This window comes from Spea bombifrons, chromosome 2, assembly GCF_027358695.1.
Source record: "Spea bombifrons isolate aSpeBom1 chromosome 2, aSpeBom1.2.pri, whole genome shotgun sequence".
NCBI lineage: Eukaryota > Metazoa > Chordata > Amphibia > Anura > Pelobatidae > Spea > Spea bombifrons.
In genome coordinates, this window is record NC_071088.1 from 117,192,728 (window position 1) to 117,211,147 (window position 18,420).

At 39.9% G+C, this 18,420-nt stretch overlaps 1 protein-coding gene across 4 annotated transcripts in view; it reads right to left on the reverse strand.

The window, feature by feature from the left end:
* Positions 1-18,420, reverse strand: part of PDE1B (phosphodiesterase 1B) — a 115,437-nt gene that overhangs the window by 34,029 nt on the left and 62,988 nt on the right. The window lies entirely within an intron of this gene.

Consider the following 18,420-nt stretch of genomic DNA (forward strand, 5'->3'; position numbering starts at 1 on the left):
TTTATTACCTGACGCTGGTCAACCAAGCATCACCAAGCTGCATGCCTCAATTTTTAACTCATCAATGGAAACTAACTGAGCATTACAATGTCATCAGTTTAAATTAGTACATTCATTTAATATTCCTAAATCATAAAACAGCCTTTGAATCATTCAAATAGGTGTTGCATAGGTCAGAGCAGAGTGAACAGTGATGGCATCATATATTTAGAACTTAAATGTACACAAGGAAAATAATAGCACATGTATTAGAAGGGTTACATAGTCACTTTGTGCAATACAATGTACATGACCCCCAAACCCACTTCGCCATGCTCTGCTTCACTGTGAAACACTACGCATATTTCAGCTTGATGCCATGCTAGCATGGGGAAACACACCACTGGCACTAACAATCGTGGGGAGGTTTAATACTAAACCCCACCACAATGGGAGACATGCCCTTAATGCCTGTCCACAAACACATAAGCAGTAAAACCTACTGAGTTCCTTGAAGTTAGGTGGCAGCTTGTATAATAAGCAAGTGGTGTTTGCAAATGAAATAATCAATAATCCATAGATCAGGGAAGAAGACGCATACCTGTCCTGGGTAGCTGTCCCAAGTGTGCAGGCAGTAGGGTTCTTGGGCCACTTAGGGAGATCCTTTGAACTATATAATCACTTCATTGTCATGCCCTGGACGCGATGCTAACCAAACAAGGTTCAGGTGGCTCTGAGACATACCTGAGAACTTCAGAACTTGGGAGTGGGAAGGGAATCGCTGCTTCCGTGAGACTTTGGGCCAAATTTGGTTCCTTCCCAGGTAAACGAGTAGGTGTTTATGAATGAAAATAACTCTGCCTTGCACACGGGTAGGATTTTTGCATTAAGGCCACACCGTTAAGTTGGGTGATCAAAAATTTCAGAAAGTGTAACCCAAAAGGCATTTATAGGATGAATGTCTAGAATTAATTCATTAGTACGTTTTCACAAATTTGTAGGTTCAATACAGGTTAAATCTTAAAAAAAATAAAAAGTTACAGATTTGTGCTTTTACGCTTTTGTGGATATATTTTGTAATACACAATATGCAAATTACATGTTATACAAAGAAAAACTCAATTTGCAGCCATGTGAGTCATGTGGAAATTTACAGGCTTCTTACAAGCTTACAAATTATTCAGATAAAGTATGTTTTGAGCTGATGCGGCCATCAGTAATTTTTATCATTTTGTATTTTTCCATTCGTGGTAACATTGTGAGGGCAGTGAATTAGAACAAAATATCAGATCTGAAAGAGTGCGTAAATCTTCAATTCTTTTTAAAAACAGCATAAATCATAACGGGTAGTTAATCTTCCGAAAAACCTTGCTGCACTGAACCATGTGCTTATTTCTATTTAACAAGTGCTGAAAAACTGCATGCATTGTCTTTATCACCTCAAACGCCTGACTGGAGACGAAATCCATTGCTGATTCTGACGCCTAGAGTAGAGGTGAAATCCACGTTTACATAACGCTGGTTTTTGTGGTCTCAATCACAAAAAATATTTTAAAAAGGGGCAGCGCAGCCTGGATATCACTGCTATGTAATATACATACATGGGAACTTTGTGGGCTTGACCCAGAGTCTCCAGGTGAAGCATTGCTTCCCTGGGTCTCCTGGTCACTTTACTCCTGCCCAATTCTCCTTACATTCCTAATTAATTTAATGCAATCTGGGGCTAGCCCTGCCCCTCCCATGTGTAACCACACCCACTGTGTAGCTAGCCCTGCCCACCCCTCACAAAGCCACTCCCTTAGAAGAGGGCGAGCTAGCCTGCCTTGGGAAGTACACATGCTATAGTCCCACATAAGAATGAAAAGCCATAGCACTAATGGCAAAAAAAGGTAAAAGTTTGATTAACATAACAAAAGTAAACTTCAAATAAATCAGTCCAAGAGTTCCAATACATTCAGACGGTTCATCCATGAATGTCTCAGCCATGCATGGAAATCTATCCATTTAGAAGAATGATTTCATCCTCTTGGCTTAGCTGCGGGCCACAAATGATTACAAGTTTTCTGTTAATGGTTTCTAAAAACTAGAATTGAGTATGTGTTTATTAAGGTGCCACCGTATGCAATATGGACTGCCACCCTTTTCTACAGAAAAATACATGACATACATTATCATTATTATTGGACAAGGACTGATGTTACTGACGTTTGCTGAACATTTCATTACAACCAAATATTTCCAGTGTAGTCCCATCTATGATGTAAATTGTTTATCCTATTAATACGGTCTCATTCAGTACTTACCACCCTTGATGGCCCAAATACAGTTAGTTATCAAATATAAATGTACTATCAATATTTATTTTATTCTACTTTAAACAGAGTGAATTGAAATAGTATGTACAAATCCTCACACTGATATTTACAAACCTAAGGGAATCAGGAAGACAGCTTGATCAGGCTTCATAAGACTTAATAAGACAAGGCCTACAGGACCGTCTGATGGAAGACTGACAAGACGTGTAGCAAACCTGAGCAAATAGGAGCTCTGAATAGTATTCCCTGGGTAAATTAGTCTACTAATAGTCATCTATGTATAATGCAGGGAGAGAAAAGTCCTGAACATAAGCCAAGACCAGGACCAATAAAGGTTCAGACAAGATGGGCTGGAGGGATCTTATCTGCTGTCAAATTCTTGGGAAGTTCCCCAGTATGCCAATGATGTCCCATTTCGCTGCCAGTCTAAGGCATATACTGCTGTGTACTGAGCAAAAAAAAAAACACAGTTATCAATCTGACAAAATATAAAGATCGAGCCAAGGTTAACAATTTCATTCTAGAAACCCAAGCTGGGTAATTAGGTTAATGAAGTCAATTTAGTATAATACATTTCACCGCTGGAGTTTGGTCACCCCCTGCTTCATCCCTTCTGTTAAATGTCAATGTAATCTTAACAAGCTACTCGAATCAATATCAATCAAGTCCAGCCAAAATTGTAAAGTGTTAAAAAACATAAAGTTCTTTTTTTTAAAAAAAAAGCAAAACACGGTTAAAGATAACGTGGAATAATCATAACTTCACGTCAAAATATAATTTGGCACATTAAACTACTCACAATAGTTTGCTCACCTATATAGAACACAGAGGGTTAAAGGATTGCTAGCAGTACGGTTTGAATTTTCAGTGAGCAAACGGGCTACAAATACCTAAATTTGGAAAATATGGCAAATTCATTTTTCTCTTTAAATGCAAAGGGAGGAAGTCGTTTCAGTCTCCAATGGGACAGATAAGGGCAGACACCATTGGTGAATTTATCATCACAAAGGAGTTAGGAATGTCGCCTTAGGAGCAGCTAAGCAATTGCAGGCAGAAGACTTTGCCTGTTGCCTGGATACAGTCACAGCTTTCACTGCAGTGGCACGTGTCTCTGATAGAAAGCCTGGAATAAGTGACATTCGAAGCTTTAGCTTCACCTCGGAGATGACCAGGAAGGTTCATAAACACTTTATGTTTATAACTCTGAATCACCGCTCCGTGTCATCTCATCCACAAAGACAATTTCACATGTGCAATGCAAACAAGCTGAGTTATCGATCTACTTGATGTGAGACGGACACTTTTATACATCGAGGTTCGGCGAATTGCAATGATAGAATATAACTCTCTATATGTATGTTACCTTTGTTTTTCTTAGTAAATCAACTTTTTTAGCAGGTAATTAATTCTGATTAAAATAATAATTGGACCACATAAGTAATTAGCATAGGAACGCATTGGACAGGATGCACTAAGACATACTGGTGCGTATTTATTAACCGATTTTTTTAGGTCAATTTGCATTCTCAGCGGGACCAGTATTTCGGCTTTCCTATTTAGGAGGCAGGAAAAACTTCTTACACATTTCAGAATAGGGTTGGCAAGAAGCCCAAGGAATCCAGCCGAGAAATTCCACAACTACCCTTAATTTACAGCACTGCAGAATATGATGGCACTATATAAATCAAGAAATAAATAACGTTAAAATGGAAAAGCTAGATTTCAACATAATTGAAAAAACGCTTCTAATGGTTTTATTTTGTCTTTCCAAAAAAACTTAGTAAAATTGCACAACAATATAAACAACTCCCTAGATGAAGATCTAGAGGCATATGAGTTCCTGTTATCTGTTTCCCAACAAGACAATTAAGTGTTTGGTAAAATTATGAACAAGACAAAATTGTATAAGGTTAAGAGAATTATTTCTGGTTTGGGCATGCAACGGTACTTGGAATGATGCTTCCAATGTTAACCATTTAGTTAGATGGCAGAGTATGTAGCACATCCAAGGCCATTAGCTAAAATGCTCATTTTATAAAACAAAATTTAAGTAATAAATTTAAGTAGAAATTAACAAAAATATTTATATAAACTATTTCTAATTTAAAAATGAAACCATGAAAAGGTCACTATAAACAACCATATATTTAAGAGATCAAATGTAATTCTTTTTGCCCAGAATGCAGTTAGTTGAATGAGCAGACATTTTTGTAGCAAGTTACTTAATTATTCAAATATTAACGCTTACGCTGTTTTAGTAGTTTGATTTATTTGTATGGGAGATTACAGACTGATCGCAATACAATCCCACCAGTCTATGTTAACAGAGCTCCACATTAATTTGGTACCTACGGAAAAGCATTTTATACATATCATATATTTTGTTTAAGTTTATTAAGTTGTCTCTTAAATACTCTCAAATTAAGAAGAAAAAAAAGAAATCTGCAAAAACATACATAAACTTTCTTAATATATCAGTTGTGGGCTTTCCAACACGGGAAACTATTGGAGAGTCCACTGAAATGAATTTAAGTATTATGGTATTTAATTTCACATATTGTGGTGTCTTGTAAATTTTCACTTTTTATTTCTTTGTTTTGTGTATTATCTTTTACACACTTGTGGTCAGTGTGTTGGTTCTGCAGCACCAAAGTATTATACCTGTGTTATTAGACCAGAAATCTGGCCCTTTTTATTTTAAGCGCTGAATATCACCCTCTTTCTTTTAAACTAGAGTATCCTCCTGGTACAAATTGGTAAATCCTATATTAGAGCTATGTATAAATGTAAAATTTTCTGAAGCTGGACTGAAGCTACCTAACCATGCAGCAAAATTTCCAGCAAACCTCAAAAAATCCACTGTTGGGTAATGAGTAATCATAGTTAAATTGCTAGAAGTGCCCTTCCTACAACTCTGAGTGATAGAGTTGCTTTATATCTTAATCGGCTAACTAAAGCTAATTGCCATGTAACAAAACTGGCACTAAACCTAAACTCCAGAAGTCCCATGGAAAAAAATATCTTTGCGCATCAAATACAGTCCGTATACAGAGGTTAACATTCATAAAAAAAACAGATTTTATCTTATTTTGTTCCACTAAATGTCTTTTATCTACAGACCTGGAGGCTAATACACAGATGCTTATTATGGAAAAAACAAATGTTTTAAAAAAGTAAAAAAAATGGTGAGAGGAAGGCCTCATACTGCAATTGGATTGTGATCCATCATTCAACAAATATAGTAGTAATTGCTACCTGGAGATATATGCTATGATACTATATTGAGTAGCGAAAGATACAATTGGCTACAGGCATGATAATATAACTGGTGTATATGGATAATCTAGTTTCTATCTAAATTGTAATCTTGCTAAAATAAATCATATGTTAGTTGAATGTACCAAAATCATAGTAAACACAGAGTGGAGTTCACAAGCTATACCACTTTTAATAGTACCACTATAATATAAATCAGGGGAGAGCTGGCAGTCTAAGGCCTGGGGGGGGCAAGTCTAGTCAAGTGGCCCGTATAGCCACCGAATCAGCACACCATCCATGCCCATCTTTTCCTGATTTTCTAACGCATATTGATGTAATGTGATGGGACTGGGAGTAAAGAAAATTATGTTTAATACATTAAAAAACAAGGCATTTCCTTGGGCCCCTTACTATAATCATCCCAAGAGTCCCTTTGTCCCTCATTCACTAAGCCACACTTCTGTTTTACTTACTCCCTGTAGTTCAGGTATAGATCAAATAAACAACACATGTAAACAGCACGTGCATGTATAGATCAACTGAATAAGAAATACAAACCCGGTATTTGCAGGTATACATAAATAATGTATGGAAGCATAGCATAGCAGATACAGATCAACAGAATAACACACAAACCCAGTTTTGCAGGTACAGATCAACTGGAAATCACATAACAACTAAGCATTAAAGGTATAGATAAAACCCCCTAAATTACAATGAGCCAATTTTGTCCCCAAACAGCCCACCCTGACACCAGTACAAGCTCTGCAACACCGACACCCAAACACACACACACCAGGACAGGCTCTGCCACACCGACACCTAAACAGACACACCAGGACAGGCTCTGCCACACAGATACCAGGAAAGGCTCTGCCACACTGACACCCAAACACACACACCAGGACAGGCTCTGCCACACCGACACCCAAACACACACACACCAGGACAGGCTCTGCCACACCGACACCCAGACACACACACCAGGACAGGCTCTGCCACACCGACACCCAAACACACACACACCAGGACAGGCTCTGCCACACCGACACCCAAACACACACACACCAGGACAGGCTCTGCCACACCGACACCCAGACACACACACCAGAACAGGCCCTGCCACACAGACATCCAAACACACAGACACCAGGACAGGCTCTGCCACACCAACATCCAAACACACACACAAACCAGGACAGGCTCTGCCACAGCTACACCCAAACACACACACCAGGACAGGCTCTGCGAGACTGACACCCACAGCTTTGATGTGAGGCTGATCTTTAACCGAGGTTACATGTTCAAAAACACATTTGTGAAATTGATGAAACGTCTTGTAAATGTATCATATGCTACGTTTACAGTTAACTGTTGGTGAATGGTATGTTTTTATCCCTTTCTTTTTTAGACTAACTAGTACATCTTTTTGCATGTTTTGGATCTCCCACAGTGGAACGTATCAGCTGTGGGTTACCGCCAAGTAGCATCATAACACTATCATCCTCAGTTCCAGTGAATTTGATAAATTTCCAATTTATTTTATAATGATTCTCCTATAAAAATAATTATGTGTGAAATGTAAGGAAACCTTTTTCATAACAAAATTTAAAAGTAATATGTATTACTGAAATGTCATTTTATTTCAAACAAAATTTGAGGCAATATACATTTTTTCAGCAGCCTGGATAAAACCAAATGACTTAAAATTGTTGTGGATTTCAGAAAATCAAATACATTCTGAAAATAGGTTTGCTGGTCAAATCTCTTGGAAAATAATTGTAATTTAGTAAAATGTACTATTTCTATAGCTTAACATTGATGCCAATGATTTTGCATTGTGTAGTTCATTCTTTTACACATCTACAAAAAATGATGAACTATCCAGTTTCATTCATAAGTCTTAAAGATTAATTTTCTTTGAGAATTACAAAAATAGTATTGATGTCACTGGCCATGTGGCTATTCTAAGACAAAATGGCATTACAATATAAAGTATCCTTTTTCCGATAGCACATAGCAAATTGTTACAGTTTTTCTATCTGCTGTTATTCAAGTGAAGGTACAAAAAACATGCATATACAGCAAAAACACGTAACAAATTATGTCTTGTTTATATTTTTATGTATAGATGCACTGCAAAAAATGAGCAGGTAATGGACTTATAAGATTGTGACCAAAACACTGTTTTTCATTCGGACATTTACAAACCTTTACTTCTATCGAATGTTACAGCTGTCAGCTAGAGAAATTACTTGGCAACCAAAGGGCATTTGTAAAATGATCCATGAACACATTTTTTTTTAACTTTTACACTAAGATTAATATATGTATTTTTATCCCATATTTCTCAGAAAGCCATATTTATTATTTTTATTTACATTTTAATAAAAATGATACTAGTAAATGTAGTTCTAGTTCTAGTTATACTTGCTCTAAGAAAGACATGTTAATCCAATAGCATTTCTCACAATCCAGTCCTATGGAATTCCTCATTGTCTTAAGAGTTTTAGTTATTGGACTTTTCACATTTTAGCAAATTGCACCATATATAGTGAAATACTGTTTAATGAATTACTTTATAAACGACACACAGTAATTCACTACAATGAATTACTCTGTATGGTCTAATGGGAGATTCCAAGTGCTGGCTTGCAGATATGTGTATTATTCAATATGTATGAAGATATGTGTGCGAAGATATGCGTGCAAAGTTGTGCGAATAGTTATTCCGAACATGCTGTCCACACCCAAGCCATCAAAACAGGTGACTGAGTTAGAAAAAAGTTGGTAAATAGTACTGTACTGGAGGACATAATACAACTGTGGAAATCTTTTAAAAAAAAGTATAATTATTTCCTTTTCTAATTTTGTAGAAATTAAACTAGTGTTGACTGTTACTTTAAGACACCAAAAAAGCAAAACATGCCCATTATACATTATTTCTAATACGTCTGAGCTGTTAATAGGGAACATATAGGAAATCTTGTCATTTATTTGGCAGATTAAGATTCCACAGTTCAATCAATATATTTGACAAGATAATAGCCTAGTGGTTTGCTTGAAAGACCAGCGTTCTACAGATATTTCTCACACCTCATTGCTTTAGAGGATTGAACAGAGAGATTACACAGCCAACCTCCTACATGTACATTTCAACGTGCAAATGTATATGAAAAGTGTTTAATATGTCATTTCCTTTAGCATCATTTGTTGGATCAGTCTGGGATTACAAGCCCAACAATTTCATGAAGTAATGACAGGAGAAGTGGATAAAGTGATTTCTGCTGGCATCTTACTGTGCAAGGTCTGTAAAAGGAACAAACGTATGGTAGGTCAAAGTAGAGTCGGCGAGAATGGATGCAATGGTTATATGTCAGTGTCACGTTTCACCATGCGCTAGCTGGACTTATCCAAAACCTTGCCATTCATTTTCATGTTTCCAGCCACTAGTGGCTGCCCTTGCCACTCAGGCCAATTACCAGGTCCAGCTGCAGTTGCTTACCTAATCAAATCAGCCTTTATAACCTGCCCAGCCCTGCAGTCTGGCCCTTGACATTGTAATGTTTGAGGACTACCTGTTTGGTTCCTGATTTGTTCCAGTACCTTGCCGTGTTCCAGTACCTTGCCGTGTTCCAGTACCTTGCCGTGTTCCAGTACCTTGCCGTGCTCCAGTACCTTGCCTTGCTCCAGTACCTTGCCTTGCTCCAGTACCTTGCCTTGCTCCAGTACCTTGCCTTGCTCCAGTACCTTGCCTTGCTCCAGTACCTTGCCTTGCTCCAGTACCTTGCCTTGCTCCAGTACCTTGCCTTGCTCCAGTACCTTGCCTTGCTCCAGTACCTTGCCTTGCTCCAGTACCTTGCCTTGCTCCAGTACCTTGCCTTGCTCCAGTACCTGCCGTGTGCCCCGCAAGTGGGCTTATCTGCCGTGTGCCCCGCAAGTGGGCTTATCTGCCGTGTGCCCCGCAAGTGGGCTTATCTGCCGTGTGCCCCGCAAGTGGGCTTATCTGCCGTGTGCCCCGCAAGTGGGCTTATCTGCCGTGTGCCCCGCAAGTGGGCTTATCTGCCGTGTGCCCCGCAAGTGGGCTTATCTGCCGTGTGCCCCGCAAGTGGGCTTATCTGCCGTGTGCCCCGCAAGTGGGCTTATCTGCCGTGTGCCCCGCAAGAGGGCTTATCTGCCGTGTGCCCCGCAAGAGGGCTTCCTGCCAAGTAACTTCCATTGCATATCTATTGTTGTACCATCGCATTCAATACAACTCTTAATCCAGATCTGTTGTCTGTGGTTTATTCCTGCGCCTGTCTGTAACCCCAGACCATAATGCATCGTGGGGTACAGACAGAGCCCCTCGTATCCCCTGCACCTGGGCTCCTTATCAACCTGTGTTCTCAGCTCGTGACGGAATGTCAAGGCCAATACAAGGAGTCCGCAGGGATACCTGCAGTACTGGAATTGTTGGCAGAATGTGTACTCCACCTATGCAAGTCAGTAAGGACTGTGGTAGAAGCTGAGTGCGTGGACACAAAAACCAAGACCCAGACACCAAGAAAGAAGGCTGCTAAGAGCTTTAAGCGAGAGCCGCTCACCAAAAAAGAAATACAAAGGAGACAAGAGGACGACTTATGCTTTTATTGCGGAGGGACTGGCCACAGGATTACATATTGTCCGCACAGACCAGTCAAGCCATCTGCAACCCACCTGGAGAAACCCCATGCCCCGGAACCTGCACATGACGCCAGCAACGTCACAAAGCAGGAGCATACCCTGTCACATCCACAGACAGGTGATGCAGGGGTTAACCAGTCCTCGGCACCTGTGACTCCTACACCCTCCATCACAATGTCAGAAGACCTCCAGACCTTGTCTGACACCCCTGAGTGGTCCTATATGGACAGTGCGTCATCTGATGCAGAGGTCATGGACACATCCATGGAGATCAACCCCCCGGCTGTTTGTGCAGTCAGAAGCACCACTCCTACCACTCACAGGAGTAGAAGTAGGACAAGGCAAGCACATACCGGGACTATCTCATCTGTGTATCCAGTAGCTGAGGCCTATCCAGCCCAACTCAGCACAACAGAACCTCTGCCATCAGATCGTGTAGTGACTTCCAACGGCAATGTAATATGTCGTGTAGATCTGGAAGCGTATGAGAAGGCTCTACGTGCTAGAGAGGAGGAGGAGAAGAAGAAGAAAAAGAAGAAGAAGTCTCACCGCAGACGGTGAGACCATGGTTCCGTAAGCATCCGGAGGCTGCTCCTTGCGGTGGGGGTATGTCACGTTTCACCATGCGCTAGCTGGACTTATCCAAAACCTTGCCATTCATTTTCATGTTTCCAGCCACTAGTGGCTGCCCTTGCCACTCAGGCCAATTACCAGGTCCAGCTGCAGTTGCTTACCTAATCAAATCAGCCTTTATAACCTGCCCAGCCCTGCAGTCTGGCCCTTGACATTGTAATGTTTGAGGACTACCTGTTTGGTTCCTGATTTGTTCCAGTACCTTGCCGTGTTCCAGTACCTTGCCGTGTTCCAGTACCTTGCCTTGCTCCAGTACCTTGCCTTGCTCCAGTACCTTGCCTTGCTCCAGTACCTTGCCTTGCTCCAGTACCTTGCCTTGCTCCAGTACCTTGCCTTGCTCCAGTACCTTGCCTTGCTCCAGTACCTTGCCTTGCTCCAGTACCTTGCCTTGCTCCAGTACCTTGCCTTGCTCCAGTACCTTGCCTTGCTCCAGTACCTTGCCTTGCTCCAGTACCTTGCCTTGCTCCAGTACCTTGCCTTGCTCCAGTACCTTGCCTTGCTCCAGTACCTTGCCTTGCTCCAGTACCTGCCGTGTGCCCCGCAAGTGGGCTTATCTGCCGTGTGCCCCGCAAGTGGGCTTATCTGCCGTGTGCCCCGCAAGTGGGCTTATCTGCCGTGTGCCCCGCAAGTGGGCTTATCTGCCGTGTGCCCCGCAAGTGGGCTTATCTGCCGTGTGCCCCGCAAGTGGGCTTATCTGCCGTGTGCCCCGCAAGTGGGCTTATCTGCCGTGTGCCCCGCAAGTGGGCTTATCTGCCGTGTGCCCCGCAAGTGGGCTTATCTGCCGTGTGCCCCGCAAGTGGGCTTATCTGCCGTGTGCCCCGCAAGAGGGCTTATCTGCCGTGTGCCCCGCAAGAGGGCTTCCTGCCAAGTAACTTCCATTGCATATCTATTGTTGTACCATCGCATTCAATACAACTCTTAATCCAGATCTGTTGTCTGTGGTTTATTCCTGCGCCTGTCTGTAACCCCAGACCATAATGCATCGTGGGGTACAGACAGAGCCCCTCGTATCCCCTGCACCTGGGCTCCTTATCAACCTGTGTTCTCAGCTCGTGACAGTCAGGTTCAGGGGCATGACTAGAAACTACAGGGCTCTGGTGCAAAAATTGCCCCAGGCCCCACAACTTCAATAGTGTGCTATCATTGCTCCTTGCCCCCTCCTACACACTCTGACACACGTATGTAAACACACATACACGTAATTACACATCCATACTTATAGACGCACACAATTACACATCCATGCTCACATATACGCATATATACATAATACATCCCACCTCCCTCCTGTCCCTGCTTACCTCTCACCGCTCATACAGCTTGCTATGCAGCTGCTCGCACACTGTGTGGGCGGCCTCGGTTTTACCGTGGGGTCACATGACCCCGATACATTCCTTTCTCCCCATGCTGATTCAAAATTGTTTAGAACGAGGAGGCAGGAACAAGGGTGTCGCAGGGGTCACACCAGGCCCCCAGAGGCACAGGCCAATGCGACCCCTGTAGTTACACCACTGGTCAGATTAAGGGTTTAAGGTTAGCCTGAGAATTGGTGATAGGTTTTCTAAAACAAGACAGTTTAAAGAGAACATGTACATCTCTGGAAGCTTGGGGGACTTTGAGAGCATAGAAAATCCATAGAATGGGTGCAACATGTGCAAGTCATGTAGACAGGGGAGCCTTTAGGTCTTGGCTGGAATGAAGAGGGCAATTACGGATAGATTTGGAGACAAAGACAAAAGTCCATTCCAAGTTGTTGATACTAGAGAGCTATACAGTGCATACATATTACCATATTAACTTTGATTGGGATAGTCTGGAGTACCAGAGTTTTTTAATGTTTTTCCTCAATTACTCCCAACAGCACCAGTTTCTATGACCTCATCAATGAGCACAGATGGATCAGTGTCAACTTGTGGTCTTTAACATATGCTCCTGTGAAAAGCTAACACTCTTGGCAACCTGTAATTCAGAGTAGTATCAACTAGATACTAACTAGAAGGGGTTAATAAGCATAGGCATTTGCTGCCAGTTAAATGCACTGGGAAATGTAGAAAGCTTTTCGGAATTGGAAACCCCTGCTGATCCCGGCTTCCTGCCAAATGTAAAGAGAGATGAAAATTCACATCAGAAAACATTTCAATTCTTTTTTTATTCCACTTGTTTCTGCAATGCCCACTTAAAGGTCCTTTCAGTTTACATATGTTTAAATATTCCAAATAGAGTAAAATCAATTATACAAATGTGCCTTCTCATGCCATTCATCAAGCTTTTGAGACAATCTATACTCCAGTTTTAGGGTCATATATGATACATAAACCCAGATGACATTTTGCAGATACCTTTGATTCCTAAAAGACTAGAATTTTAGATCTAATGCACATAATTCTGGAACTTATATAGTGTTAGGGATATTAATGAGACAAAATAGACAAAACCAATATTTTATCACATACACAAAATAACGACGCTACCAAATATTGTAGTACCACATCCACAATATTAATTTAAGGAGATACCCTATATTTTATCTCTGATCCTAAATCCTTTCAGATCGCCGAAAATTATAATTCAAATCAGATAGATATCACCAAGATAGTCAATCAAAAATATTTATTGTAAATACAATTTATAAAATCTATATATGAGTCAAACAGTGCATAATATAAAACACAAAGTTCTTAAAACATGTCAAAAATGAATCAATTCAAATACAGTATATTATCGATAGTTATCAATATAAATTACTACTTTATGAGTCTAAAACACAATTAATTTCCATCCCACTCAGCAACCAAAAATTGATAGTAATCAGGGCAGTAATAAAGATATCACTATCTCTCTAATATTAGTTCAACTAATATAACAAATTAAAAAATAATTTAATTGTGTCTAAGAGTATTAGTGAAGTTCCTAATAGATGCAAATAATGTCAAACTTCATCTATAGGTAAAAATACCTTTTCATTATTGTTATTATCACGGGTTATAAGCTGCAGTCTCACAAACCGTCATATACAATAATGCAATATAGTACTTCCCAGAAACAGGGAATTCTATACGAAGAAGACAAAATTCATCTCTATTCAAAATAATAAAACAATTATAATTACCACCACTTGTTGCTGTTGTCCCACCGATCCTTGTAGAAATTAATCCAGGTTCATTGGCAAGAAATTAAGTGGAAAAAGAATATAACTTTCTACCAGTTATATAGGTTAGAACTCAAAGTAACTCCAAGAGTGAAATATGGTGCCAGAATCTTAAGATTCCAATTCTCTGGGGTAAATTTGGTGAATAAATCCGTCAGGGTCTGTCCATTTCAGGGTGCGATCTTAAGGTCTTTCTTTTTTTCTTATTCAAGACATAAGCTTTTAAAGACAGGGCTTATTATTGAAGCCTCCACCTCTTGATTGGAATTCTCCAATCATAACGGTGGGTTTTACCCATTATAATTAGGATTTCTACTCATATTTACACCGTTGTAATTTCTTAATTTACCTGTGAGAGACGCTCTGGTCTAAGAATTAACTTAAAACCATTACATATATGTTTGGAATTTATCCTTGGTCACCCTAATCGCCAAATGTTACTTCCTAGATAGTAACTCAGGTTTTGGTAGTCTTCCCATGTATCCCCCATTCTAAATTACATTTCTCAGAATATGCAGTGTCTACTCCTTAACTTTCTCATGGAAGATAACATTAATTGGATCATATATACACTGAAACATCATTATACATGAATACTCCTTTGTTCTCAATTATAGAGGGAACAAGGACAAAAAGAAATGATCACTACATGATTAAGTAAAATAAAATGGTTCTGACTCCATTTTGTGTTCATGTAAAGTACAGAATATATGGAATACATGTTTTCTATCATAAAATATCTGACAATAGTCAAACCTGGGGGGGGGGTGTTGGTCTAGATTGGACACGAAAAATGACCTTCTTGGTCATTTTATCCCTAAATAGCTAAATGTCTGTCAGGTGAGTTTATAATTTTTTACAAAAACTTGGGCTGAATGGCATGTTCTAGATACATGATCAGCCTATATAAAAATACTGGCTTTGGATTGACAGAACAGCTCCACTGGCCTGCAGCAAACTGTTTTTTTTTGTTTTTTTTTACAGAGTAGTGGATTAGTGGAATAGCCTTAAATAGCGGCGTTAGTTAATAGAGAATAAATGCATAGGATAAGCATATAGCTGTCCTGAATGTATCAAGGGCCAAGTAACATCAGACATTTTACTGCATCGTAGGGAATAAAAGGTGACAGTATATGGGTCATATAGCTCTTATCTTCCCCCATATTCTATGCTTCTAAAGACAAGAGTCTTTATGAAAAGCCAATTTCCTAAACTAGAATGTTTCCCTTTTTGCGGCTACGTACAGGGACAACCTTCATGCATTCCGTTGCAAGAAAAGATAGGAGTCTTGTTAATCACATTCTGCCTTCCTTTGTGCTGAGCAGGGCATCGGGAAAGAAAGAATATCTTCTGTAGTGCTGCCTCTTTTTACAGCTATTTAATTCAATTATGCTGTCTGTTCGGCACAGTTAAAAGGTCTGTGTCAGTGAAGATTATAAAAAAATAACATCTGATCGGCTCTTCAATTCTGACCTGCAGTACATTCATGCGATTTCACCTTTCAACGCATTCATCTGTATTATCCTCTAATTGTGCGCCACAAGAGGAACTAATATAATCTAGAAGCAAAGATGCAGGATAACAAGAACTTTATTTCATATACTTAATGGAATTCAAGTGCTTGAATATTATAATACAGCAAGCAGCAAGGCTGGACAAATATATGCAGGATTTCGGGTGGTATTTTTTAAGAGACAGAAACACATGCATCCATAACGTCATTTGGGCACCAGAATTTGAGTGAATCTGGCAAATGGCACACATACACCGAGCAGCCAAAACATTATGAACACTGACAGGTGAAGTGAATAACACTGATAATATTTCAGTGGGTTATTAGGCAGCAAGTGAACATTTTATCCTCAAAGTTAATGTGTTGGAAGCAGGAAAAAAGGCTACACAACTTGGTCAGAGCATTTTCACAACTGCAGCTCTTGTGGGGTATTCCCAGGCTGCAGCGGATAGTATCAAAAGTGATCCAAGGAAGGAAAAGCAGTGAACTGGTGACAGGGTCACGGGTGGCCAAGGCTCACTGATGTACGTGGGGGAGGGCGGTGAAGGCTGGCCAAATCCAACAGATGAGCTACTGTAGATCACATTGCTGAAAAAGTTAATGCTGGTTCTGATAGAACGTTGTCAGAACACACAGTGCATCACAGTTTGTTGCGTATGGGGATGCGTAGCGGCAGACCAGACAGGGTGCCCATGCTGACCATATCCACTGCCGGATGTGTAACATGAAATTGGTTCTTTCACGTTGAAGTATCCAGGTTTTAGTGGACCTGTGTCTATTGACAGAAAGTATGTTGGGTTGCTATGCTTTGCTGGCAATGTCTATTGATTGACCTGTGTCCTGTCCCTAATTATGCATATATTGACAAACTCTTGCGACTGACTTTTTGCTTGTTTTTGTTCAACTTATCAGAACTTCAACTTATGGCTTGTCCCTTACTCTTTATGTATGGTTTCTGTTCTAGTGCGTAAGACTGTGGCCTACTCCAGACCCCTTTGACCACCAGGTGCCTTCCACAGGAGCTGAGTACACTGATGCCCCACGTTTGGGAGAAGGGGGCTGTCATAGACCATACCATTCACTCTAGAATACCTAGGCTATGGATGTTATATTGTAAGTGACTGACTTTTGCAGAACATGGGGAAAACCTTCATAATTGATAACTTTCGCGTAACTCCTGATCTCTATAACCCATTTCTTACAAATGAAATCATACAATGGGCATAGCTTAAGACAAAAAGTGATTCCCAGCCTTTTAAACTGATTGTCCCAGGAATCAGCCAGAAGGATGTAAGAACACCTAGAAAAGATCACATTCTCATTTTCTCCTGTTATGGACAGGCTACTGGTTTAATTAAACTACTTCCTCCCCTTGGGTGCAAATAGCCCACATCCCCTATGGCTATCCCTTCTTACCTAGTGAAAGCAAGAGTGGGTTTAGCAGCAATATATTACACTTTACTTTGAAGCACAATGCAATAATCAAAACACAGCTAATGAATTACTCTGAAGCCTTGGCAAGGAAATTGTCCAGAAAACCAAATATCTCAGTGTCACATACATATGCGGGCCTGGAAGCATATTTTCTTGTACAGCAAGCTTGAAAAATATAAATAATTGGTGATCAAGGTTCGAAACAAAATTCAATTAATAAGTAAACCGTTTATTCTTAACTTCATATATTAGCTGTCATTAGACTTAGAGCATAAAGGTGAGAGATAACTTGTTTATAGTCCAAATGTTTAGCATTATTGTGTCACTAACAATATGACCAAATAGTTAATAGCATTCATTTTTTTTGTAAGTCAACTTGTTAGTCCGGCTCCAAGAACTAACGGACGAGTTGTAGGAAATAAAATGACAGATATCTAATTCAGAGAAAATATCATATTCTGTCAGCAAAGGCAACCATTTAAAGACCACCATTGTTTTGGAATCACAAGGCCAAGGTTGGGAATACCAAGGGATGAAACCATGGATAACAGGTTGGGGACATAAGATAAGAAGATTTGGAAAGGGTATTATTGACTAAATTACACACATGAAGACACTCCAATGAGGGTCACAAGGATCCGACTGCTCAGGGCTGGCAACATTGAATCAAAGGAAACAAAAACAATTTCCATAACAATACACAGCCAAAAACATTGTATTTTTATGTCCTTCTTTTGCGCTAATACTGGTATCTAAAACAGCCCCTGACAGATAGGACTCCTGGCCCCACGAGCCCTCCATGTGCTAACAGCAAAGAGATAAACACACATCAGTGCCAAGTATATTTGGGAAAAACAGTCAGCTATGCGAAATTTATTAGCAGCTATTGTCAACAATTCTCATAAATGAGCTTCATGTAACGTACATATTGGATGTGACGGCATTTAGCCAATATGAGGAAAATCTATTCTGACTTTTTTGGAAGATCATACAAGCCACACAAAATACATTCTCATTGAGACGAAATGCTTTAGAAACAATCCAGTAAGAAAACTAAACTATAAATAGCTTATGGAATGTCGATTAATGGAAAGTTTTCTTACTCCAAACTCCTTAACCCATTATTTAGTAAAAAGGAAACTCTGCGTTGTATTACTCAACATGCTTAAAAGGAAACATACTGAATGAATCACGATAATGTGTTTAATGCAAGCAAACCAAATCTCATAGATGTGGCCAATCTGCAATATCAGATCCTCTGAGACTATATTAAAACAACGGTATCTTTACCGATATATTTCACAGATGTCGACATTCACGATAAGTACGGAAAACATGAAGAGTGAATTAAAACATGTATGGGAAACATGAACCAGCCATGTATAAAATAATCTGATCTATGCCCTTACTGTGTAGAGATAACATACATGATATATAGATAAAAAGGATGCATTTAGTTAAATATTTCCCCCTTAGAC